This window comes from Schistocerca piceifrons, chromosome 2 (genome assembly GCF_021461385.2).
Source record: "Schistocerca piceifrons isolate TAMUIC-IGC-003096 chromosome 2, iqSchPice1.1, whole genome shotgun sequence".
Lineage (NCBI taxonomy): Eukaryota > Metazoa > Arthropoda > Insecta > Orthoptera > Acrididae > Schistocerca > Schistocerca piceifrons.
Window position 1 is genome coordinate 821,171,445 of NC_060139.1, and position 27,353 is coordinate 821,198,797.

The 27,353-nt window shown below is 43.5% G+C and overlaps 1 non-coding gene across 1 annotated transcript; it reads left to right on the forward strand.

The window, feature by feature from the left end:
* The first annotated feature begins 16,360 nt into the window (after nt 1-16,360).
* On the forward strand, nt 16,361-16,435 carry Trnas-cga. The gene has a single exon. It is a non-coding gene; the product is annotated as a tRNA-Ser (tRNA).
* The last annotated feature ends 10,918 nt before the right edge of the window (nt 16,436-27,353 follow it).

Genomic DNA, 27,353 nt, shown 5'->3' on the forward strand with positions numbered 1-27,353 from the left:
AGCGCTGGTCGCTGTCAATCGCTGGACCATTAGGAGGCCGCTGGGAGTGTCACGACAATATCGAGGACGCAACATTAATGTCTTTCTCGCGCACAGCCAGTCACAAAGGCCATCTGGACCACGAAGGCGACTTTTTGATATCAACGTAATAAATAATACAATGTTTATGTCGAATGGCGCAGACACAGTATAGTTATGGCAGGATAATATTATTTTTTCACAGAGCATGAAAACTTCTATTATTGCACCATTATACAGGGTGAGTTACCTGAAACTTGCACCTCATATATTACGGAAATGGAAAATGCTATTGGTCTGGGGTTTTCATAGAATTAATTAGTAGTCAGAGGGTCGTATTGTTAGTCAATCGCCAGCCGATGTGGCCGAGCGGTTATAGGCGCTTCAGTCCGCTGCTGCTACGGTCGCAGGTTCGAATCCTGCATCGGACATGGATGTGTGTGATGTCCTTAGGTTAGTTAGGTTTAAGTAGTTCTAAGTTCTAGGGGACTGATGACCTCAGATGTTGTCCCATAGTGCTCAGAGCCATTTGAATTTGTTAGCCAATCAACAGATTGTAATAATACTTAGAAAGTGTATTTTTCGTGCAGACATACACTTTTTTAAATAAAACAATGCCTGTTGACATTAACATATTAAAAGTAGAGTAAATTAGAATATCAGTGGTGTTTGTTGCAGAATTCTTGTGAGAGTTTACTAAAACCCGTATTTTCAAAAGTCCACGCCGATACTTGTTTGTGCCATTCAATCTGCTTAGTTGCTAGGCACGATGATGTTATGTTCACTTACAGTGTGCTCGTATATTCCTTGAGTGCATTGCGATTTGCTACTCTGTTAGCGTGTGACAATCCAAGCAGTAGGTCGTGAGTGGACGATGGAATTTACCAATGCAGGAAAAGCCGACATGTTCATGGCGTGTGGAGAGTTTAGGACGAATGCATTTCGTTCTTGTACGGTGTATGCGGCAAGATAACCCAATAGGCGTCGATCATCTCGGCCATTATTTATCAACCTCTTCTACCACTTACTTGAAGATGGTAGTGTGACACCTAGTCAGTTTAACAGCAGCAACCAAGTAGCGATAGAAGAGGAAGAAATTAATGATCTTGGTGCTGTTGCAGTTGATCCGAACGTTAGCTGCCACGCAATCGCAAAGTGGAAGGCGTCAGGCAAGTGTGTTATACATTATCCATCGGCAAAGGTTACATCGCTATCACATGTCTCTCCATCAAGAGCGGCACGGAAACGATTATCAGAAACGTATTAACTTAAAATAGGATACTCGAGATGTACCATAGTCTTGTTTAGTGATGAAGCCACATTTACCAATCATGGCCGGGTAAACCGTCGGAATATTTACTATTGGTCTCTTGACAATCCCCGATGGCTTCGTCAGGTGGATCGTCAGCGTCCAATGAGTGTAAGCCTCACACCGACCCTTACATAGACCCGTTTTTCATAGACGGAGCACTGAACGCGCACAAGTATCGCAGACCATCTCCCACGAATGCTATAAGACGTTCCTCTGGAGACTGCGATACAAGTATGATGGTTTTCCAGACCACAGTGCACGAAGGGCTGCAGCATCTCTTTACAGACTGTTTGCAAATTGTTGGTCTGGGCCTGTACCTCGGCCGTCCCGTTCTCCGGATTTGGCGCCTGTGGACTAGCTGAAAGACGCTGCCTACAAGGACATACCAACAACACCCGATGATCTTCAACGACGTAATACTGCAGCCTGCTCGGACTTCTCGCTAAAATGCTAGCAAATGTGCTGCAGTCGTTCCATACCGGACTGGAAGCGCGTATTGTCGCTGCCGGTGGTCATTTTGAACAAAACCTGTGATGGTCAATTGTCTCGTTACTGATTAGAATCCACAAACTAGTGTACTTGCGTTGTCCGTCGATGTCTGCTATCACCAGGATTGTACAACTGTCGGTGTGGGAACGTTTCAAAATACGGCATCTCGTAAAAGACTCGCTCTAGAATCCTACAAAAAACACACCGCCGTTCTAATTCACCCTACTTTTAGTTTGTTACCGTCAATAGGCATTGTTCCATTAAAAAAATTGTATGTTTGCACAAAAACGCGCTTTCCAAGTATTACTGCAATCCGTTGATCGGTAAACATTTCGAGTCCATGACTACCAATCCATTCTATGAAAACCGTACATCAACAGCACTTTCCATTTCTGCAATGATTACGCTGCCAATTTTAGGTGAGTCACCCTCTGATAGAAAAACTTAGGATTCGGGTTGCAGATAGCTAGGATGTAAGGAAGTCCAAAATCAAGAGCAGAAAAGAAAACCGAAGGCTGGAGAACGTGGGAACCCCTGAATTCAGGATGGGCTGGGTTAAATCTGATGGTAATGTTAGACGTAAGGGCGGATTTTTTTGTCAGCGGATGGGAGCCTGTTAAAACTTCGCTGGAAGACGATATGAAAAGTGGGCATGTGTAGAGTGCGTGGGATGTGTTGCTATATGAGCTGCATACCACCATGATTTGTAAGCAGGAGGGGAACAATGTGGTTGTTGGAGTCGGTAGGATTTATCGGATTTACGCATTTGTTCAGTCTGGGTGAGGAATTAGAGAAAAGGGATAAGCTGATTTATGATCTTTGGAAAGGGAGAGGGGTGGGGGCTGATCGGATTGAGAAAGCGTTTAAGTGCGTGGCGTTTGAGTGCATGGAGATATTGGTAGAGTATTGGTGAGCAGATATCGAGACGAGATGTGCGTGGCAGAGGACAATTCTGAACAAGGGGGCAGGACAGAGGAGGGATGCAGCCGCATGGTCGGCCGGTCCGTATTTTACTCAGTCGTGCTTTCTATTGATCATGACGTCCGACAAGGCGTATATACAAGGTGTTTCAGAAGTGATGGCCAATATTGAGGGATATGACAGAAATGATCATTTGAAACAAAAAAGTGAAGTAAACATGGGCTCTAAAACACAGACTTCTAGAGCTTTGAGCAATTCTTGATCTTCGATATTGTGAAACCAATCTCTTCTACTGCAAGCTCTTTGTTTTCCTTATTGTGGAAAGTTGTATCGTGGAACAAAACAAGAAAAAATGTCCAGCAAACGTATGTTCTAAAATGCATATGTTAAGAGCTGTGATCACTTGTTCATCTTCGCTATTTTGAAACCTAACTCTTATAATGAACACGTGCTCATGACTTAAGGTGTGCATTTTAGAGCACACGTTTACTGGAAATTTATTTTTCTTGTTTTGGTCCATACTACCACTTCCCAAAATATGGAAAGCAAAGAGCTTGCAGCAGAAGAGATTTGTTTCACAGTTCGAAGATCAAGAATTGTTCATAGCTCTTACGGTATGTGTTTTAAAACCCAAGTTTACTTGCCTCTTCTTTTCTAATGATGATTCCTGTCTTACCTCTGAATGTTGACCATCACTTCTGAAACACCATGCATAAGAAAAAAGTAAATTTTTGATTGCATTTTGCAAATCAGTTACGAGCGCACATACTGAAAAATTACGGATAAATGAAATAAAGCAGGAAAAACAACTGAATTTCATGCATGTATGTTCTGTCCTTGCAACTAAATAAACGGCAGTTAGTTTTTTGCCAGACCCGTTTCGCTTCTTGTATTTGTGAAGCATCTTCGGTTGCCTGAAATAAGTGCTTGTTTATATATAATAATTTTATTATGTAGTAGTTACAAATATATTACTAAGATACGTTTTCTCGTGTTTTTCAGATTATAAACTACATTTGTAGCACAAGTTCCGTGAGGTTTCGTTATCATTTGGTGTTACTTATGATTGACAATATCACTAGTCTATGTGTGTGGTCTTGGAGATGTGTTCGGTCGGTCCCCAAAGTCCAGCTGGCCGATATCCAGAGTTTGTCACCCACATTGATTATAACACGTTACCAAAGTGTGTGTTTACTGTGCCTAATGTTGCAAACTGTGTGTGTATTGTATGTGTGGTTCGATATTTGTCATTTGTACGTGTGTGTGTATGTGTGTATGTGTGTGTGTGTGTGTGTGTGTGTGTTTTGTTGAGTGTGACTGTGTCGCTCCTAGTGAGAGTGAAACTCATGCTACAAAAGCTGTTTCTAATCTGAAAAACAAAATTTAAAAAAACGTGAGAAAACGTAACTTAGTAACATATTTGTAATTGTTACATAATACATTTATTATGCATATAAAAAGAAAGAAGTATTACAGGCCACTGAAAATGCTTCAGAAATGAAAGAAGTGAAACGCTTTTGTCAAAAAACAAAACCGCCATTCATTTAATTACAAGGGAGACTATATTATGAATTTTGAAGCAACTACGGAACGACGGAAAAAAAATGACGATTAACTGAATGTATTAGAAATAGAAAATAAGAAAATATTTAAGAATATGGACTGATGCACGTTTTCATTTCCTTATGTGGGAATACATGACCACGAACCACTAAACAATACTACCATTCGAAGCAAGCACGGTCTGCTATTACCATAAAGAAACCAGCGAGGTGAATATGGTTATCACCAGGGCGACAGAGGGCAGGAAGTACTTAGATTTAGGGGCACGTTCCCATTTACTCGACCGTACGTGAAAAGCTTGTCACCTTATTACTGGTTTGAATAATGCAATACGTTTAACATGAGACTAGTCACGAGGTCTGCTGCACCGTTCACCTACCGCTGCTTTTGAGGAACTGAGTCATCCTTCCTGCACAAGACCTGTGTATTACACACCGAAACAAGGCTCATTTACACTGAATGTTCTGCGTCTGTGATGATGAATGTATCTCCATAGAACACTTTCGTATAGACGAGTGATAAACTGTTTTGTGGAAGTGATTAAAATTTTGGTAGTCTTGGGTTAATTGTATAACGTATAAAGTTCCACTGGAGTGTCTTCTTCAACGAGCTGTTTCCAAAATGTCCATGACTAAACGACTCTGAACTACATAGAGTGGCACAGTAGTCTATGCAAGCAGATGATCTGAAAATAGCAATTACCTTGCCGAATCTACGTATAAAGGGTGTATTAAAAAGGATAACGCAAACTTACACGGCTGAAAGAACACTTTAATAGAAGCACAAATGTCAAGTAAACATGAGCTCTCAAACGCACACCTTAAGAGCTATGAGAATTTCTTGATTTTCAATATTGTGAAACAAATCTCTTCTACAGCAAGCTCTTTCCTTTCCATATTTTAGGACAGTATGGATCAAAACAAGAAAAAAATGTTCAGTAAACATGTGCTCTAAAATGTATACTTTAAAAGTTATGAGCACTTGATCATCAGAAGAGTTGTGTTCCAAAGTACCGAAGATGAACAGGTGCTCATAGCTGTTAAGGTATGCATTTTAGAGCGCATGTTTACTGGATATTTTATTCTTGTTTTGGTCCATACTACCACTTCTCAAAATCTGGAAAGCAAAGAGCTTTCAGTAGAAGAGATCTGTTTCACAATATTGAAAATCAAGAATATCTCATAGCTCTTAAGGTATGTGTTTGAGAGCCCATGTTTTCTTGACATTTTTACTTCTGTTATCGTGTACTATCAGACGTGTAAGTTTGTGCCATTCTTTTTGATACCCTGTATATACACACACGAGGAGGTTCACAAAGACATGCAAATATTTTAATATGTTGTTCTACAAGTAACATTAAAGAAAAAAGTTCATATAAACATAGCTCCGCAAATGTTTGGTTACGAAGTTACAGTTATTCAAAGATTTTACCTGAAATTTAGCAACTTCGCTAATATGAAGCCATAGCAACACTGTACGAGGTTAAAGTAAAGCACGATTTCCATTTATGTTGTTGTTATTGATCTAGAGAATATAATAATAAAATATGTCCCAGGCGTGTATCTGCAGTAGCTTTCCAGAACACCCAGAGAAGCAAAGATTATTATACAAATAAATGCATTGAACTCGCTGGAGACATTTTATGTACACTGCACAACTTCCATAACAATGAGCTTTGTTTTTTCCGGTTTAATTTGAATTCACGTGTGCTATAGTATTAATAAAAGCATATTGTCTGACACACATAGAGTTTCAGTTAACATTATTACCATCATTGTTCCAAAATTAAATTCTCTACAACTTCTGTTGAAAACTTTGTGCAATAGTCTGGAATTCTAAAAAAACAAATTGGGACACGTAGTTAATAAATTAAAAATTGTACAAAATTACGTCTTTGCTTCTTGGATGTTCTGTCAAACTACTGCAGATACACGTCTTGGACATGTTTTATTTGATTCACCAGGTCAATAACAACAATAAAGTTTTAATTCATGCTTTACTTTAAGCTCTTACAGTTTTGCGATGGCTTCATATTAGCGAAGTTGCTAAATTTCAGGAAAAATCTTTTATTAGCCCCAACTCCGTAACCAAACATTTGCGGACGTATGTTTATACGAACTTCTTTCTTTAGTTTTATTTGTAGAATAAAATATTAAAATATTTGCAGACCTTCGTGAATCACTTAGGTTCCGAGAGTTCCGGAACTTGTACAGAAAATTGGAATTGAGATCAACATAAACATCATTTCCGCCCTTTTCTTTGCTCACGAAAACCACACATTCCATGTTCTGCCACCATACAGCGAGACCTTCGGAGGTGGTGGTCCAGATTGCTGTACACACCGCTACCTTTAATACCCAGTAGCACGTCCTCTTGCATTGACGCATGCCTGTATTCGTCGTGGCTTACTATCCACTAGTTCATCAAAGCATTGTTTATCCAGATTGTCCCATTCCTCAACGGCGAATCGGCCTGGACCTCTCAGAATGGTTGGTGGGTCACGTCGCCCATAAACAGCCCTTTTCAATCTATCCCAGGTATGATCGATATGGTTCATGTCTGGACAACACGCTGACCACTCCAGTCGAGCGATGTCGTTATCATGAAAGAAGCCATTCACAAGATGTGCACAATGGGTGAGCGAATTGCCGTCCATGAAGACGAATGCCTCACCAATATGCTGCCGATATAGTTGCACTGTCGGTCGGAGGTTGGCATTCGCGAACTGTACAGCCGTTACGGCGCCTTCCGTGACCACCAGTGGCGTACGGCGCCCAAAATAATGCCACCCCAAAACATCAGGAAACCTCCACCTCGCTGCACTTGCTGGACAGTGTGTCTAAGGCATTCAGCCTGACCGGATTACCTCCAAACACGTCTCCGACGATTGCCTGGTTGAAGTCATATACGATACTCATCGGTGAACAGAACGTGATGCAAATCCTGAGCGGTCCACTCGGCATGTTTTTGGGCCCATCTGTACCGCGCTGCATGGTGTCGTGGTTGCAAGGATGGACCTCGCCATGGACGTCGGGAGTCAAGTTGCGCATCATGCAGCTTATTTGGCACAGTTTGAGTCGTAACGCAACGTCATGTGGCTGCACGAAAAGCATTATTCAACATGGTGGTGTTGCTGTCAGCGTTCATCCGAGCCATAATCCTTAGGTAGCGGTCATCCACTGCAGTAGTATGCCTTGGGCGGCCTGAGCGAGGCATGTCATCGACAGTTCCTGTCTCTCTGTATCTCCTCCATGTCCGAACAACATTGCTTTGGTTCAATCCGAGACGCCTGGACACTTCCCTTGTTGAGAGCCCTTCCTGGCTCAAAGTAAGAATGCGGTCGCGATCGAACTGCGGTATTGACCGTCTAGGCATGGCTGAAATACAGACAACACGAGCCGAGTAGATCCTTCTTAGTAGGATGACTGGCAATTATCGGCTGTCGGACTCCCTCCGTCTAATAGCGCTGCTCATGCATGGTTGTTTACATCTTTGGGCGTGTTTAGTGATATCTCTGAACAGTCAAAGGGGCTGTGTCTGTGATACAATGTCCACAGTCAACCCTTATCTTACGGAGTTCCGGGAGCCAGGGTAATGCATAACTTTTTTGATTCGTAAGTATGCGAGAAGATTTAATAAGTAATGCAACACTTTTTTTTCTGAAAGGTGGTTAGCTTTATTCAGGATTACAATTACAATACAACATATTATTCCCCATTCTTTTGGGTATAAATCCTATTTATCAATGGCCGTTCATTGTGGCGGCCTTACGTTACCTTACTAGGAAGGCCTGTATGTCCGTATGGTGCGATTCTACTGGTCGACGTCAGATCCAACGTCTTGCTCCATCAAAAATCCCTCATCATCCACGCAATAATTCCCATGGAGTTCATCCTTCGTTGGCTGGAACAAATGGAAGTCTGACGGTGCGAGATACGGGCGGATGAGGAAGAACAGTCCAATGAAGTTTTGTGAGCTCCTCTCGGATGCGCAGACTTGTGTGAGGCCTTACGTTGTCATGGAGAAGGAGATGTTCGTTTGCTTTCTGATGTTACAAACACGCCGAAATCGTTTCTTCAATTAGCTAGGGAAGCACAATACACTTCCGAGTGAATCGTTGCACCATGTGGGAGGACATCAGACCGAATAACCTCAGAAGACCGTCGCCTTGACTTCACTGGCTGAGGGTGTGGCTCTGAGCTTTTTCTTCGAAGGAGACGTGGTGTGGCGCCACTCCATGGTTTGCCGTTTTGTTCAATGTGATGAATCCATGTTTTATCATCTGTGACGATGTTCCATAAAAAAACTGTCACGATCAGCCTCTTAACGTGCAAGCAATTTATCACATAAAGTCTTTCGCTGCTATTTATGGTCTTCTGTTAGGCTGCAAGAAACACAGCGGGCACGTACCTCTGAGTACCACAACTGGCGGACGGTTGTGCCAGTAGTACGCGTTTGACTGTGATCCGTCGATCGCCTCTAATGAGAGTGTCAGCACGTTCCAACATCGCAGGAGTCACAGCTGTGTGCGGCGGGCAGGTACGCGAGAGATCGGACAGATTTGCACAACTTTGTTGCGATGATGACAAACTCACCGTGCTTTTGTTCACTGCCAGTTCTCCATAGACGATCTGAAAGTGTCTATGAATATCTCGGATGCTCTGGTTTTCCACCAAAGGAAACTCAGTGACTGCTCGCTGCTTGGAACACACCTTCGCTACAGACAGTACCGCATGAAACCATGGGGAATATTCTACGATGTCCCACAACACATTCCTCGTTTTTTCGACAGAAATAGGTCCAGAAAATATAATCTGCATTACTTATTCAACACCCATTATCTAGTAAGAAGATTACATTGTTCAGTTCCAGAGATAATTTTCCGGCTGAGAATGTAAGATAACCATAATTGAAAATAAATTGCAGGACATGCGTGAAAACGCCATCAGTATCAAGTAGATGCCACAGCCGCTTGGTGTAAGACCAATGACGTGCAACTAACCCACCAAGACAACAGCTGAGCTCAGTACGACAGCAAAGCTTCGATTATGTAAGCCGATGTTTCTCTCTAAGATACTGTATGGATACAGTACTTGAAGCAGTTCGCAAACGGGCGACGACCCTGCACAACAAAATAGGCACTTTGTATAACTCGATGTACCATATAAGAACTCTGGGCAGCACAATACCCATCCCTTGAAAGCATGAAAGCAGTAGAAGGTATCACGCTCCTTGGTACTATGACATTATAACCAAGTAGCGGTATCTTACGGACCGATATTTAGGCCCCAAAAAGTTGAGCATCGACCCCAAAAGTTTATTCACAGTAAAGTGAAACCAAGCATCTTCTTACCTTCCACCATGAAGTCTGCAGCGTCGTCGACGATGGCGTTTCAATGTACAGCATGTCATTATAAAGGGTGTAAATTTTAAGTTGACAACCACAATAATTCGAAAAATAAGCTTCACACGAAACAATGTGTAGAATCCAAAGTAGATTATTTTCGAGGGCGACATCTGCTGGTACTAAAATTAGCCCGCGACCCCAGTCCCCTGGGCGTGGGGCGGGAAGCAACTTTAAAATCACAAACGGGAGCCCCATTTTTTATTGCAGAATCAGGTTCTACATAAAAAAACTACGTACATTTAATCTTAAACATTTGTTTTGGTTTTTAGTAGTTAGCGTAATTCAAGAAAATCCATGTTCTCGTTTTTGCATGGAAAATGGTTAGGATGAATAAAAAATACTTATTTACTTCGTAAATTATGATTCGCTAATATTAAAACTCTCTCACCATAGGGTGGGTTTTGAGAGAGAGGAATTAGAGTTTTACAAATGTTGAGCCAAATATTAATTTCTTCCTCAGATTTAGATAAGTTTTGTTTGTTTCGTGGTCATGAGGCCACACCACTTTTAATTGTTTACTTTAATTTAATTGTTTTAATTTATTTTATTTTAATTTAATTATTTATTTTATTTATCCGTAACCATTGTCCACGCAAAAATGAGAACATGGATTTTCTTGAATAACAGCGTCAACTACCAAGATTCAAAACAAATGTTTAAGACAAAATGTACGTAGCTTTTTAAGTAGAATCTGCTTCTGCATCAAAAAATGGGGATTTACATTTGAAATTTTAAAGTTGCCTTCCGCCCCACCCCTAGGGGGCTGGGGTGGAGGTCTAATTTTATAACCAGCAGATGTCGCCCTCGAAAATAATCAACTTTGATTCTACACATTTTGTCATGTGAAGCTTATTTTACGAGTTATTCTGGTTTGTCAACTTAAAATTTACACCCAGTATATGACACGAAATTCTCGAGACATGAGAACTCAGTACATTACGGGCAAATCATTCAGTATGTTATAATCTCTCGTCGTCACGTAAGAAAAATAAATAGGGAGACATGGGACACCTAATTTCCGCAAATGATGCTTTCTAAAAAAGCGAAAGAAAAAGTTGCTTTCCCCCACTAACCCACATAATAGGCAGAAAACGAATCGTTTCTACAAGAAGACACAGCAAGAATCTTTCAGACAGCTTAAAACTATGTGCTAACCGGGACTTGAATCCTTTGCCTTGCCGATTGTGGAAAACACTCTTATCAACTGAGGTATCCAGACGTAACTCGCTACTGTCATAACAGCTTCAATTCTGCATCTGCCTACTTTGCAACTCACAGAAGCTATTTTGCATGTCTGTTAGGAATAGCATTTCTGGAGAAGAGCCTGTTGCTGAAACAAGGCTTAACCACAACCTATTGTATTATTTCCAGATTGAAACTCTCATTCTGTGGTGGAGTGTACACTGGCTTCCAGCTTCCTGGTTATAATGAACAGTACCTCAGGGACCTTTGTTAAACAGCAGGCAACGATACCAACCCTAATTAACGAAATTTACGATTACATTCATTTTTCAACTATGTTTCTTGGAACTATTGTATGAAAGTATTGGTTTGTAATTAAATTTTTTTTCATGTTCAGTGTAATATGGAAGTAAATAGGAATATAAAAGAAGGGAGGAAGGTTTATCTGTTTAGCAAGAGTTACAGGAGGCAGATTTCAGACTAACTAACAGATCAAAACGAAAATTTCTGTTCCGACACTGACAATGTTAACTGTTTATGGAAAATGTTCAAGGCAATCTTAAAATGCGTTTTAGGTACGTGCCGAGTAAGACTGTGAGGGACGGGAAAAACCCACCGTGGTTCAACAACAAGGGTAGGAAACTACTGCGAAAGTAAAGAGAGCTTCACTGCAAATTTAAACGCAGCCAAAACCTCTCAGACAAACAGAAGCTAAACGATATCAAAGTTAGCGTAAGGAGGGCTACGCGTGAAGCGTTCAGTGAATTCGAAAGTAAAATTCTATGTACAGACTTGACAGAAAATCCTAGGAAGTTCTGGTCTTACGTTAAATCAGTAAGTGGATCGAAACAGCATGTCCAGACACTCTGGGATGATAATGGCATTGAAACAGAGGATGACATGCGTAAAGCTGAAATACTAAACACCTTTCTCCAAAGCTGTTTCACAGAGGAAGACCGCACTGCAGTTCCTTCTCTAAATCCTCGCACAAACGAAAAAATGGCTGACATCGAAATAAGTGTCCAAGGAATAGAAAAGCAACTGAAATCACTCAACGGAGGAAAGTCCACTGGACCTGACAGGATACCAATTCGATTCTACACAGAGTACGCGAGAGAACTTGCGAGAGAACAGCCGTGTACCGCAAGTCTCTAGAGGAACGGAAAGTTACAAATGATTGGAAAAGAGCACAGGTAGTCCTAGTTTTCAAGAAGAGTCGTCGAGCAGATGCGCGAAACTATAGGCCTATATCTGTGACATCGATCTGTTGTAGAATTTTAGAACGTGTAGTTTGCTCACGTATTATGTCATTTCTGGAAACCCAGAATCTACTCTGTAGGAATCAACATGGATTCCGGAATCAGCGATGGCGTGAGACCCAACTCGCTTTATTTGTTCATGAGGCCCAGGAAAATATTGTATACAGGCTCCCAGGTAGATGCCATTTTCCTTGACTTCCGGAAGGCGTTTGATACAGTTCCGCACTGCCGCCTGATAAACAAAGTAAGAGCCCACGGAATATCACACCAGCTGTGTGGCTGGATTGAAGAGTTTTTAGCAAACAGAACACAGCATGTTGTTCTCAATGGAGAGACGTCTACAGACATTAAAGTAACATCTGGCGTGCCACAGGGGGAGTGTTATGGGACCATTGCTTTTCACAATATATATAAATGACCTAGTAGATAGTGTCGGAAGTTCCATGCGGCTTTTCGCGGATGATGCTGTAGTATACAGAGAAGATGCAGCATTAGAAAATTGCAGGGAAATGCAGGAAGATCTGCAGCCGATAGGCACTTGGTGCAGGGAGTGGCAACTGACCCTTAACATAGACAAATGTAATGTATTGCGAATACATAGAAAGAAGGAGCCTTTATTGTATAATTATATGATAGCGGAACAAACACTGGTAGCAGTTACTTCTGTAAAATACCTGGGAGTATGCGTACGGAACGATTTGAAGTGGAATGATCATATAAAATTAATTGTTGATAAGGCGGGTGCCAGGTTGAGATTCATTGGGAGAGTCCTTAGAAAATGTAGTCCGTCAACAAAGGAGGTGGCTTACAACACAGTCGTTCGACCTATACTTCAGTATTGCTCATCAGTGTGGGATCCGTACGAGGTCGGGTTGAATGAGGAGATAGAGAAGATCCAAAAAAGAGCGGCGCGTTTCGTCACAGGGTTATTTGGTAAGCGTGATAGCGTTACGGAGCAAACTCAAGTGGCAGACTCTGCAAGAGAGGCGCTCTGCATCACGGTGTAGCTTGCTGTCTAGGTTCCGAAGGGTGCATTTCTGGATGAGGCATCGAATATATTGCTTCCCCCTACTTATACCTCCCAAGGAGATCACGAATGTAAAATTAGAGAGATTCGAGGGCGCATGGAGGCTTTCCGGCATTCATTCTTCCCGCGAACCATACGCGACTGGAACAGGAAATGGAGGTAATGACAGTGGCACGTAAAGTGCCCTCCGCCACACACCGTTGGGTGGTTTGCGGAGCGTAGATGTACATGTACATGTAGATCTTCAGTATCCATTTTTATCTCTGATTTTAAAGAAGGTAATTGTTCGGTAAATTCGAATTGTTTCTTTCATCTCTCATTGGCATACATCTTGTGTTTGGTCACGGAGATTCTGCTTCAAAGTTATATTCAAGAATACATAATTGTATTTTTTCTATAAATTGTGTTTATATCCAGAGTCACATTTCATAGTAAACGTTAACGTATCCATACAGAAAAAAAACATTTACTATAATGTGTCAAACAAATAATGCACGTTACATTGAATTCCTGAAACAGTTCCGGTTAACTCGATATATCACATGACATAGTTAAGTGACAATGGACAAATTTTATTAATAGGTAAAGCGAATAGACAAAATGACATTTCGTGAATATAAAGCACTAACACTGCCACTAGTAATTGCGTGCAAGTAATGTCCCAGACCTGACCTACGAGAAGCAGTTCTGAGGGAAGGACAATTTTATGACAGAATGCCCTCCCGTCTTCAGCTGAAACTTTCACAGTGGGACACCTAGAAGACAAAGTTAGAAGCCAGCCGAAGCCACTGCATAGGCAGCCGGAAAAAGCAGCCCTTGTCCCTGTTTTTAACGATGACCCTTCAGAAAGCCTTTCTACAGGAACACCCCTGGAGATGCCAGATAAACGTCTGGAGAAACGCAGCTCAAAACATTGGTGACTCTTTGTAGCCACTTGTGTTAAAACTCGCATTAGAGAAAACGCTGTTTATCTCAGTGTTAGGTAGAAGAAGTCAAACTGCACCCTACAAAAGAAACGACACTTGCAGTACACTACAAAAACTGTAGTAGTTAGAGTTATAACGAGTATGATTGCTCTGATTGGCCAGAAAGAAAATGCGTGTCATCAGCTTCGATGTAGGCAAATTGCAGACAGAGTAATTAACTTCTACTCTTGCAGCAGATCGTCCAGTGATTGAGAAAGTTTACCCGCGCCATGCTGAGAAGATTGTGAGAGTCATTATGTGAACACTTGTTCATAGGCTCGTCTTAGCTCGTAAGGAGTTAAACTGCAAAGTCCCCTAGCATGGTGAATCACACCGAGCACTAACAGTTAATGCTTGCGAGCGATTTGTGCTTCTCCAGCCAAATAGCGTGTGCCATGCCAATTAATTTGGCTAGGGAATAACTAAGAGTCTCGCTTCATGTAAGACATAGGAAATGTATCTGACTGGTGTTTAACAGTCGAGAGTGATTTAGAATAGATTCTGAGGTTTACAGCTCATACTGACAGCAGCCACTGCCGCCACCAACAAAAAAGATAAACACGCGTGCTCGCACGATGCCAGCAAGTGATATTCAATTGCCACTGACAACTGTGGTCGTCTCCAGCTCTCCTAACTTTTGTAAATTGAACCCAGACCTGTAGGCAAACATACTCACGATTTGCGGGCTTAACTGAAGCGGAAACGGAAGATATCTAATTTAAAGAACTGATCAGTCACTGTAGATAGCTTTATACTCTTAAGTTATGGAATTGTTTTAACTGTGTACTTCTTTTGATTGATCTTCATCGATCCCCATTCAGTTTTGGATATTTTCATAGCACATATCTCTGGCCCCAACTGTATTTAAGTTGTTTGTATTTTTATCGAACCCTAGACGTGCTCATCAACCATCTTACCAGTAATGAACCTTATAATTGTTAGAAATTTCACTTCACAGTTTTGAACACCCAATACAATATTTTACCATCCTGTACGTAATCTTGCTAACATTGCTATGTCATGAAGTCATACTTAGAGCAAAAATAAACCTTAATAACGAAAATATAAGATGTTCACTTTTGCTAACATGTAGTTATGCTTGAACCGGCACACTAATTTCTGTTTGCGAGTATAGTGGAACTGACATTGAGATCTTTGTCTGATTACATCACTGTCCATATTGATACACTCTTCTGAACTCTGCGTTTGTGAGATGGTATCTCCCCACCTTGCAGGCCTCAGGTTCGACACCAAATTCCTAAAACATTTACATAGCATACGTGCGCAACTGTGGTAGGAAGACAGATAAGAGTCAGTCTCGCACGTGTTAAAGTACAACATTTTATTTCCTTATTTCTTAATTTGTGAAAAATGTAGACATTAATGCTGTAAAAAGGTATCACTGGTACTCTGAACCATTAGGGTTGTGCTATCCTTGTATAGATTTCTATGTAACAAGGTCTTTGTTCAGCTCTCAAGCACAACAGTCGACGAGGTTGTGAACTGGAGCTTAATTTGTGACCTGATACTGTGACCTCAGTATGAAACATGAATGTAATTTTCATACAATTCAACAACTATTAATGACACAGCGAACTGAAACGCAATGCTGTTTCATCAATTTGGGCTGTTTATTTAACTCTGACTCTCTTCAGTGAAGTTCATGAAGTTGAAAACGTTAAGGTGCCTGTTTGAAATGTTTGATTCAGAAATAATTCACGATGCCATTTCATGGTGAATTAATAACTTTACTGATACTTTTAGAAACCCGGACCCCAAGAAACATTCCCTAGGATTTATTTAGATGCCGAACTGAACAGCAGATCCTTCAAAACATTGAGATGAGTGTTTAAAATCGTTTCGGTTAATGCAACAACCATTAATAAAATTGGTAATGACAGTAGCTTCCAATCACATTATGGGTATCGGATAGTGCTGATGAAATGCAAATACTTTGTTTAACTAATAGTAACACATACTTGGTGCCAGAATGAGATTTTCACTCTGTATCCGAGTGTGCGCTGATATGAAACTTCCTGGCAGAATAAAACTGTGTGCCGGACCGAGACTCGAACTCGGGACCTTTGCCTTTCACAGGCAAGTGCTGTATCAACTGAGCTACCCAAGCACGACTCACGCCCCGTCCTCTGTAAAGTTTGGAAGGTAGGAGGCGAGGTACTGGCAGAAGTAAAGCTGTGCGGACGGGGCGTGAGTCGTGCCTGGGTGGCTCAGTTGGTAGAGCACTTGCCCGCGAAAGGCAAAGGTCCCGAGTTCGAGTCTCGGTCCGGCACACAGTTTTAATCTGGCAGCAAGTTTCATACTTGATGGTTGGATTGAGGGAAAGGTACTGTTAGAAACTCCGAAACACAGTGTTGGGGTAATACTCTGTTGGAGAAAAATTGTACAGCCTTTGAGAGGTTTCCAATTCACTCAGTACTTATTGTTACAATAGTGGGTATGGAATATATGAAATGATTACATTTGCAGATCAATAGCACAAGATGTTCTGAGGTACCAGCTACCGACCAATCCATACTGAAACACCCATATTAGCATGTGGTGTAGCCCCTATGGGCAGCAATGCAGGCGCTGACCATCCAGTCCACCGTAAAGGTGGCGAGTACTGTCCTGGGATAACTTACACCATATGTACTCGACCTGTTCACATAGTTCTGAGAGAGTTGTGTGACTGACGAGACTGAAGAGTCAGTTCGCGTCCCGTCGTATGCAACACGTGCTCGATTGGACGTAAATCCGGAGATCGTACTGGTCAGGGAAGTTGTTGTACGTCTTGCAGAGTTGCGGAGCACGTTGAGCTTCACAGGCAGTGTGTGAGCGAGTATAATCCTGTTGCAAAAAAGGGAAAAGAATGGGTCTATCAACATTCTGCACATAACGTGCGCTGGTTAGCGTCCCTTCAAAAATCAAATGGCTCTGAGCACTATGGGACTTAACATCTATGGTCATCAGTCCCCTTGAACTTAGAACTACTTAAACCTAACTAACCTAAGGACATCACACAACACCCAGTCATCACGAGGCAGAGAAAATCCCTGACCCCGCCGGGAATCGAACCCGGGATAGCGTCCCTTCCAAAAGCACCACATGTGAACACGAGTTGTAGCTTATCGCACCTCAAACGATGAGGCCTGAGGTGGGTTGAGCCTGTCTTGGACAAATGCACTGAACGAGACTACGCTTGTCAGATCCACGTCGCACTTGCAAGCGTTCATCATTTACGTACAGGAAGAATCTACTTTCATCGCTGAAGATCACGGCGCACCGTTTCAACTTCCGAGTGATCCTTAGACGGCACTATTCGAGCCGTGCAGATCGGTGCTGTGGCGTGAGTTGAAGATAGTCCGGATGTGTGAGTGCCCATGGTCCCTCCACTAATAACCAGTACGCAACAGTTCGTGTTGACACTCCTGGACACTCGTCTTCTCTGTGCTGTGGTAGTTGTACTGTCTGCCACTGCTGTCCTTTTAATACGACCTCTCTGTTGCGTGGACGTTTAAGGATTTGAGAATGTGCACATGACCACAGATACCAGCATCGTTGCACATCTGACGCAACACATCCAACTTGTGTGCCATTTCTCCGGAAGGCCCAACCGGTCACTCAGAAGACCACAAGTTGACCACTTCCAAACTCTGTCAGCTGGCACTAGGAAGCTCGAGAGCGTCTCCGTGGCATGACTACCAGCTTGCTTCACACGTTTGCACAACACTGAGCCATCTGGCTGTGAGCATTTCCTATAAAAGCGCAGACAAAGATGACGCTCTGGTAGCTATGCCACTACGCTATCTGTTGGCGAACGACATTGAAAACATTGTTAGTAAATGTACTATCCACCAGTTGGCACGCAGTCATCGGATCAAAATCGGCGTCGTCTTTCCAGGTGTACTACTTTTTTCCGGTAGTGAGTCTTCCAAGCAGCTGAATTCAGATGCGCCAAAATTATCATACGACGTGTAAGACAAACAAGTTTCAGCGTGTCATTGTCACTAACTGATCTGTATGGTGATAGCGAACATATCCGTTTTCAGTTTCTGCTTTATGTTGTCAATATGTGCCTTCCACTACAGCTCCAATCAACACTCAAGCTAAAAAATTGAAAACTTTTACTTCAGCATTTGTGCCATTATTGAAGGAGAGCAGAATGTAAGCGCTATCACAATTGTTAGAAAGAGGCTGTGATTCAGCCTATTAGCTTCGAGAGTTATATGTCGCCATAAAAACCATTAAAGTTCATCAATAAATTAAACAGTCGTAATATAAACTCACAAGGAACAACCCGTCTGTTTATTGTTATGTGACGATTTATGGCGACTTTCGGCTTCTTTTTGTTTTAAGAAGCCTTCAACCAAGATACGTTTCACATGCGATTTTTGTATGATGAGACGGAGATGATGTAGCCACATCCATTACAGACGCACCTGAATCCAGTAAAGCTGAAAAAGTACATTTTTAAATACAGTGTACTGGAATAATAACTTTCCACAAATATATCGAGGCTGAGGTACCCATCCGGAACAAGATGATAAGTTCATGGTGCTCTAATCTATACGGGGAGAGCCAAAAGTTTCTGTTGAGCATGTTGCTGCAGCGTACATGCAACGTACCACGACTCTGATGCCGGTATGTAAGCATCACCAGTTGATGCAAGGCAAGGGATTAGCGTAGCGTTCGTGTCATTCCGACGTGCGTGCGGTAAACGAGGAGACGTGGACTGTGGTGACGTTATTACCAAATTACCAAAGTACTGTTATGATTTTCTAGGCTACCAAAGGACAAACACCAGTAGTAATTTATTGGAGAATGAGAAATGTGTGTGGGACGGCATGTTTGTCGAAAGCCATCGTTGTGGAATAGTGCGCCAAGTTCCGTGCTGGTCGTGATTCGACGCACGATGCCGGTCGATCTGGGAGGCCAGCCGCAACTGGAAGACTCGACTGAGATACACTCGAGCAGCCACCTTTTACTCGTGGTCCCTCCCAATGCGATTATCACACCTTCATTCCCTTCAAAAAGGCCTTGGAGGGTCGACGATTCATGTAGGACGAAAATGTGCAGTAGGCAGTTACAGACCTTCACGCAGCAAGACACAGTGTTGTACCAAACGGGTACCTTAAGCCTGTTGCATCGCTGGGATGATTGCATCATTGCTGATGGCAGTTTTGCCTGATTGGCTTATCTATCATGAACTGTAAGGTCTTCGAACGGAAGCTTTTTGATCGTCCCTTATATTAATCTGAATCTCAGGTTTTAGTTTCCTTATTGGTAAATTGACCATTATACTAATAAAAACGTTAAAGTCATGCAAGGTATGTAGCAAAAACTAGCAGTTCATTTGGTGCCTTTTACAAAGAACACGGAAATACAGAAAAAGAACCACTCAACTTCTTCAGGAACCCTACACCAATATTAACTCAAAATGACAAGTGGCAAAGATGAGCGACCCACGAGAGTAAGTGGCAAGAAATATGTTCTCTCTTCTACAATAAAATTACCGGGTTCGTAAGAGCATAAGAGAAACTGTCAGCTCCTAAATACTCAATCAGACTTGGCAAATCACGCACTTTGTGCATATATAGGGTGAATCAGGAGGAAAGGTACATGCTTTGAGGGGTCACAGTATTAGTGATACTGAATAAAAAGCTTCATATCGGCTTATGCCTTCAATGGTTTTCGAGATAGAACACATTTAATATTCATTGTTATTTGTTTCCTGTACTATCAAACATTGTCGCTGTTTACAATGTGTCACAGTAGTGTAGAGCAAGTTGAAAGTTTGATACGGGACACTTGTGGTCTATCAAGTCGGGAAACTGCCTGAAACTGGCCTACAAAAACCACGTAAGCTACAGCGCATGCGCGTCGAGCCAGTTTTTCAACATTCTCGCTCTCTCTTCGCACAAACCATTAGTTCTAGAGAAGAAAATGATTAGAACCTTTTTTATAGGAAATTTAATACAGTTTAATTTTGTACTGCGACGCGTTTTCGCTGAAGGGTGCGGTTTTCGAGTTATTCTAGAAAAACGTACAAAAGTGATATTAAACGCGATCTATTTCGGAAACCATTCGGAATAGGGCACACGTCCATATGAAGTTTTTTGTTCAGAATCACTCATACTGTCACCCCTCAAAGCATGTACCTTTCGTCCTGGCTCAGGACATATAACCACTATAGTCATGATGCAATGAACACAAAACAACATAATACCGAGTGTAGAAAAAAAGCAGTCACGTCAGAATTTATAGAACCATAACATACAGTTTTACGAAACTGAACTGGGTGTGTATACAGAAAGAAATGTCCGTTAAATTAAACGTCGGAAAGCAACTAATGAAAGCGTTGTAAATTTTTTCAACTGAGACCTCTGATAACAATGACAGAAATGAACGAAAGAACGACAAACGCTGTAAACACAGTTTAGAAACATGAAATAAATAAGCATCACTATTTTAAAACTTATGGTAATCCAAGCGTCAAAAATTTAAAATGTTTGTAAAATTATCAGTATTGATACTTTATCAATAAAGCAGAATTCGCCGTACACTCAGGATGGAAAAGACGGAATAATACTTATTATCTATCTCGCAAATTTGGTGGCCAATAAAAGTCCACTAGCATGCTCCTGTGAGCACTGTAGTACGATTTTGACAAGCGACACTTATAGTTACCATGCTGGAAGATTCCCTTTGTCAAAGTCGCTTATGTAAGTGGACTTGCCCACTTTTTGCCCGTATTGTCGCTACGACTCCCCACTAGCCTCTGCTCCGCCCACGTATTTTGCCCACCGTGTATTGTGTCCAATATGTAAACGCACGTCACGTGTACACCATTTCCCCGCCATGGGAAGAAGGTTCTGAAGCTAGTGATGCAGATATGGTGTAAGTAGGCTGTTTAGGTTTTTTTATTGGTAACGCCACCTCATCATATATAAATATAGCAGTTCATAACAAATTACAAATCTTCGCCATCTCTCTCCCCACATCCACCACTGCTGGCGGCTCACCTCCAACTGCGCAACGCTACGCGCTGTTCACAGCCAGCTGCCTAACACTACAATGGCGAGTATTACAACAATGCAAAGCAGCCACAGACTGCACACAGCACAGCCAGTGATTTTCATACAGAGGTGGCGTTACCAATAAAAAAAACCTAAACAGCCTACTTACAATGGCTACCAGCCACAATAGTCATGTCTGGGTGTTGGAAAATTCTAAGTCATTTTGTGTGTTCCACCATCTACAGACATTTACCATAAATGTAAGGGGTGCTATTGTTCACGAAAATCTTACAGGCTGTATGTTCTGCCTAATACCCAATCTTACTAACGGAAATGTTGGAAAATGTCCTGCTAGGGTCACGGTTCCAGCATTACGGAGACTTACTACACTCCTCCGGTGACGTGAGAGAACATGTAACAAAGTTTTTACATTCGTGGCAGTTTAAAACTGTGTGCCGGACCGAGACTCGAAATCGGGACCTTTGTCTTTCGCGGGCAAGTGCTCTACCAACTTTTTTTCTTTTTTTCTTTTTTACCCCTTCTTTTTTTTTGCTTTTTCCTTTTTATTTTTTTATTTTATTTTTTTCGATTACCACTTTTTTTATTATTTATTTATTTATTTCCAATGTCAGGCTTACCACCTTTGCTGACATACATTTTGTTGTACTACCGCATGAATAGTGTCTACAATGTCCGTATGTTGACAAATAGTGCCTAATTAGAAAATTAATTAATTAAGGAAATGAATAAAACTGAAAATGCCCAAATGAAAGACATGAAGACTTTGCGGATAGTACAAATGCGAAAGAAACATGCTCCTGTAGCAATGAAATGAAATTCGTGTCGGGGGCGACACCTGCTCACGACCCGACGTTTGATAGAGCAAGAGAGCAATCTATCGACTCATTCTCCAGACGTTGGTGTAAGACTGGGTCGTCGTCTCGAAATTAACTAAGGGTCCGTAAGTGTGATCGATGTCTATCTCGGCTTCTTCGTCTATCTCATCTCTCACCCGTCACACCCCATCTGGCCGGCGGGTCGGTAAATGCAGGTCGCAAGTAATTAGCGAAGTCTTGCCCATATTTCTTATACTGTTGCAGCTTCGTGTGTCCATTCCCCGTACCGATGTCACTGCATTGGTTTTTTGGACCGGAAAATAAGATTCTTGGGGGAAAAAAAGTGTGTCTGATGAAACTGTGTGAGGGGCGGAGCGTAACAGGAACGCCAATATCTGTTGCGCCAAGTGCCACACCGGAGCCGTCCCACTACATGCTAAACGATGTTCATCAGTGTCCACTGTTGCGCAGCCTAAACATAGTGGAGTGTCTGCCAAATGAATCGCGTGTCGCCGTTGATTCTTTGCGAACTTCCTATTTACCACCACATACCATGTTGAGCGTACCGACGTTGGGAGGTAAACGTTCCGTATAACGCGCCATATCTGTCGCCAATTCTTGTCTGGGTACTTCTTTTCCAGGGTATTCCTGGGACACCGACGCAGTAAGAGCTGGTATACATCTCGCGCCGTCGGTAGTCGTGTTGTTGGGAAGGAATCTCTGACATAGCAAAGCTCCAAAAAAAAAAAAAAAAAAAAAAAAAAAAAAAAAAAAAAAAAAAAAAAAAAAAAAAAAAAAAAAAAAAAAATATGGCCCACATTGACTGGGGGCAGCATTGAAGTGGGCGCTAGTACATCGGCCAACGCACCCGAGATATTGCGAAATTGACCGCGCCACTGTCGGAAAATCGAACTGACGAATAACGCCCGGGCCTTTTCATATACGTTCGGCCGGACGGTGTGGCCGAGCGGTTCTAGGCGCTTTAGTCTGGTTCCGCGCGACCGCTACGGTCGCAGGTTCGAATCCTGCCTCGGGCATGGATGTGTGTGATATCCTTAGGTTAGTTAGGTTTAAGTAGTTCTAAGTTCTAGGGGGCTGATGACCTCAGATGTTAAGTCCCATAGTGGAGGAGGAGGAGGAGGAGGAGATTAGTGTTTAACGTCCCATCGACAACGAGGTCATTAGAGACGGAGCACAAGCTCGGGTTAGGGAAGGATGGGGAAGGAAATCGGCCGTGCCCTTTCAAAGGAACCATCCCGGCAATTGCCTGAAGTGATGTAGGGAAATCACGGAAAACCTAAATCAGGATGGCCGAACGCGGGATTGAACCGTCGTCCTTCCGAATGCGAGACCAGTGTACTAACCACTGCGCCACCTCGCTCGGTAAGTTGCATAGTGCTCAGAGCCATTTGAACCATATACGTTCACTAGACCAAGTCCACACTCTCCAGGTGGTAGCGTAAGCGTTGTGTATTGGATCTTAAACAGGTGTCCCACACTCACGTAGGTTCCGAAAGTTGCTTGTATCCGTGATGCCATTGTGCGCGTTAAAGGCAGGACATGCGCTACGTGAGTGAGTCTCGGTGCTAGGTATACGTTAACATAGGTCACTCTCTGAATCATATCCAACGCTCTTAATTTCTGTAACAGCGTCATTGTCCGCATCACCTTCAATATGCGTCGGTAGTTATCCGCTGCTGTCCGCTGCACATCCGTGTGGAACGTAATACCTAGGCATTTTATGGTCTTAACTAACATGAGCGGGCCTTCCTCCCCCGATTGTAATCCTCGGCCGACATTCATGCAGCGTGAGTTTTGTAGATTAAGCACGCTTCCTGCCGCCATCTCGTATCGCTGTATCCATGCCAACGCCGTACGTACTTCTTCGCCTGTCCGTGCCACCATCATCACATCGTCAGCATAAGCGCGGCAATGAAAGGTCAGTTGTGGCAACGGCACTCCCTCCAACCGTCTTCGGAGACCATATAGACAGGGTTCAAAGCCATTGCATACAAAAATATCGAAAGGGGGCAACCTTGACGAACTGACCTTGAAATAACAATGTAGTCAGTGCCCCGCCCGTTCACCGAGACCATTGATCGTGTAACAGTCGCGTGATCACTAGAATGAAGGCCTGTGGGATTCCCAATCTGCCCATCACCGCATGCAAAATGGTATGATCCACTCTGTCGAACGCATGATCGAAGTCAATAGCGACGGTTGCCCCACGCACTCGGGATGCCGCTGCTAATGCGATGATATCTCGGTAGTCACCTAGCGCCGTATGTACGTTACTCTTACCGCCGAGGCAAGTTTGATATATGAGGAGTCTATCAGAAATTGAAGACCGCAGGCGAGCCCCAAGGATGCACGCGAAAATCTTATAGTCGCAGTTCAAGAGAGTGAGTGGTCTATAATCTCCTGGCCTTCTGCCACCGCGTGGTTTGGGTATTGGGATGATGATACCCTCCGTGAATTCGGCAGGTATCTCAGTATGCGGTAACAGGAGTTCGTTGTACATCTGAATCCAGGTCCGTCCCATGAGGTATGCAAAGGCACGGTAAAATTCAATTGGGAAGCCGTCCTGTCCTGGGGACTTGTTCGAAGCCCCCCTGGCAATTGCATCCGTCAGCTCGTCCTCCGTTATCGCTGTGATGTCTCTGCATCCAGTGGTGGTCCTCTATCTGGCATTTCCGAGATGACATCATGTAGTGTCTCGTGGTTCACTTGTACAGGTCCATATAACTGGCGGAAATAGTCAGTAAACACATGCGCAATATCACGCTGGTGCACAACTTGCTGGCCGGTTTCAGAGATTAGTTCCCTGATCAATGTCCTGCGTCGTCGTTGGCGTTCACGTACTACGTGGTGCACGGAGGGGTTTCGGCAGCAACTGTGTCCGCCAATCTCGCCCGGACCATTATACCTTCCATCCTTAGTCTCGTCAGCTGTAATAACTTTGCTTTTATCCTGCGCATGACCGTGTGCCTTTCCGGCGATGGTTGTTGGGTCATCAGCTCCCTCAGGGCTGTAAAATAAAGATCAGCCGTTGTGCTGTTCCACTGCGATTTGTCCTGCCCGTATCGTATCAACGTTCTCCGTAACGTTGGTTTTGCGCATTTAATCCACCACTGGAGAACCGAGGTGTATGCTCGTTGGCGGCGAACGCAGGTCTCCCAGGCCGCCTCTATCGTCCGGCGACATTCAGTGTCACGTAAAAGTGCACAATTCATTTTCCAGTGACCCTTACTCCGCCATATCTTCTGACGCGTTAGTGAAATCGTACAGACGTACGCCATATGATCCGTAAAAGCCGCTGGCCAAATTTCGGCATCCAGTATCGCTGTCCGTAGAGCTCGTGTCACATACACTCTATCAAGTCTACTCGCCGAGTGTCCCGTTACAAACGTATAACCCGGTCTGTCGCCATTCTGCAGTTCCCAGGTATCCAGAAGCGCCATTTCGGTAATCAACGCACGCAGTTCCATGCATGGCACATAATGTGGTACTTGGTCCTTTTTGTCGACGACGCAATTAAAGTCGCCGTCCACTATATAGTTATCATAGAGTCCAGCGAACAACGGTGCTATCTCTTCGGTGTAAAAGGTCGCCATTTCTCCTCGTTTTGTGGAGCCAGATGGTGCGTATAAATTGAGGAAACGAACGCCGTCGACAGTGATCGCCATGCCACGTGCCGAAGGGAGAGACATGACGTCCTCCAGTCCTATTCCTTCCCTGGTGAGAATCGCCACACTGCATCCACTTTCATCGTGCACTGAATAATGTGCCTCGTAGCCGTAGAACTCTGGCGGCGATGTGAAACGCACTTCTTGAAGGAGTACAATATCCACGTCCGCAGCGCTTAACATATCTTTCAGCATTTGAATTTTAAGCGGTGTCCGAATGCCATTAATGTTTATCGTGGCAATGCGGTACGCCTGGCGTGTGTTCATCAGTTGTAGGGCGGTGTCATTAAGCGTCTATCTGCACCCCCGGCGCTCCTCACCACACTAAGTTGTTCAACATTTCCCGACCCCTCCCGGCCTCTGGCCAGGACTATCCTCAATCGTCGCTTTCGTATTTTCATTCTGTTCCTGTTGGTCCATTTCTTGCGCCCAGTCCCCCAGCATATTTCCGGAACTGGTCGAGGGATGGGAGGCCACGTCGTCACCGCTCTGATGTTGGACAGTTGTCGTCTCCACTTCTGCCTGCCGGTCACCAGAAAGAGATTTCAAGTTATCGTCGCTGTCTAATTCCTGCATCGTCATCTCGGTATCTGTTGATTCCACTGGTCTCAGGTCGATACTGTCGTTGTCGTCCACTGTCCCCTCGGGACTATGGCTATCGTCAGCAGAAGTCAGTGGACGCTTCTTTCTTCTCTTCGGCGAACGCTGTTTCCGTTGTCTTGCTTCCGCATCGGCTGTTTGCGTTGCGTATCCTCCGTCGTGGTCCTGGCCTATCACGCTCGCGGTGGAAGCACTGGCAGCCACCACGGATGAGTCTGGAGCGGCCGTCAGCATCATCTCTTGTGTGGTGTCCTGTGTCTGCTGTGGTGGAACCGGTGGTCGGGGTTCCAGTCCGTTGGTGTCCATAGTCTCTATAGGGGGCAGCTGCTGGTGCCCAACGGAAATCTCCCTCACATCGCCTCTCAGGGCTTCCACAAAGGTCAACGGCAAGACAGTCATCTGTTGTGGCGCCTGAACGTCATCCCGTGGAGTTTGCACTAAACGTCGCTGGAGGCATTCCAAGCGGACGTGACCCTCTTTCCCGCACCCCGAGCAAGTGCGAGGTTGCCCATCATAGATTATAATCGCTCGACAACCTCCTATGTGCAAATAAGAGGGGACGTGCTTTCGCAGTTCTATCCGTATTTGTCTCACCCCATTTAAAACGGGGTACGTGGTAAAACTCATCCATTTTTCGGCCACATGGGATAGAACTGTACCGTATGGTCGAAAGGCGTCAGTAACAAGTTCAGACGGGACCTCAAACGGAAGTTCGAAGACTCGTATAGTGCGGATCCCCATTCCCGCGTGATCGACTGTAACCGCACCAACATTCCCGTCGGCATGACAGAAACAATACCCGTTCGGTGATCGTTGTAGAAGTCTTTCGCAAGCAGCCTCGTCAACAAGCTTGACATAGACGACGCTAGAAACGATCGATAAATTGATTCCCACGATTTCCTGTGGATCGATTTTTACCTCTTCTCTTAAGAAACATTCAGTCTCGTGTGCCTTTGGTCGTCTGTAGTCGTTCGCAAAACTGAACGTCAAAGTCGTTTTTCTGTACGAGTGTGCCATCTCGTTCTAGACTCACAACACCGCACACGCGAAGCTGCTCAGGCGTAAACAAATA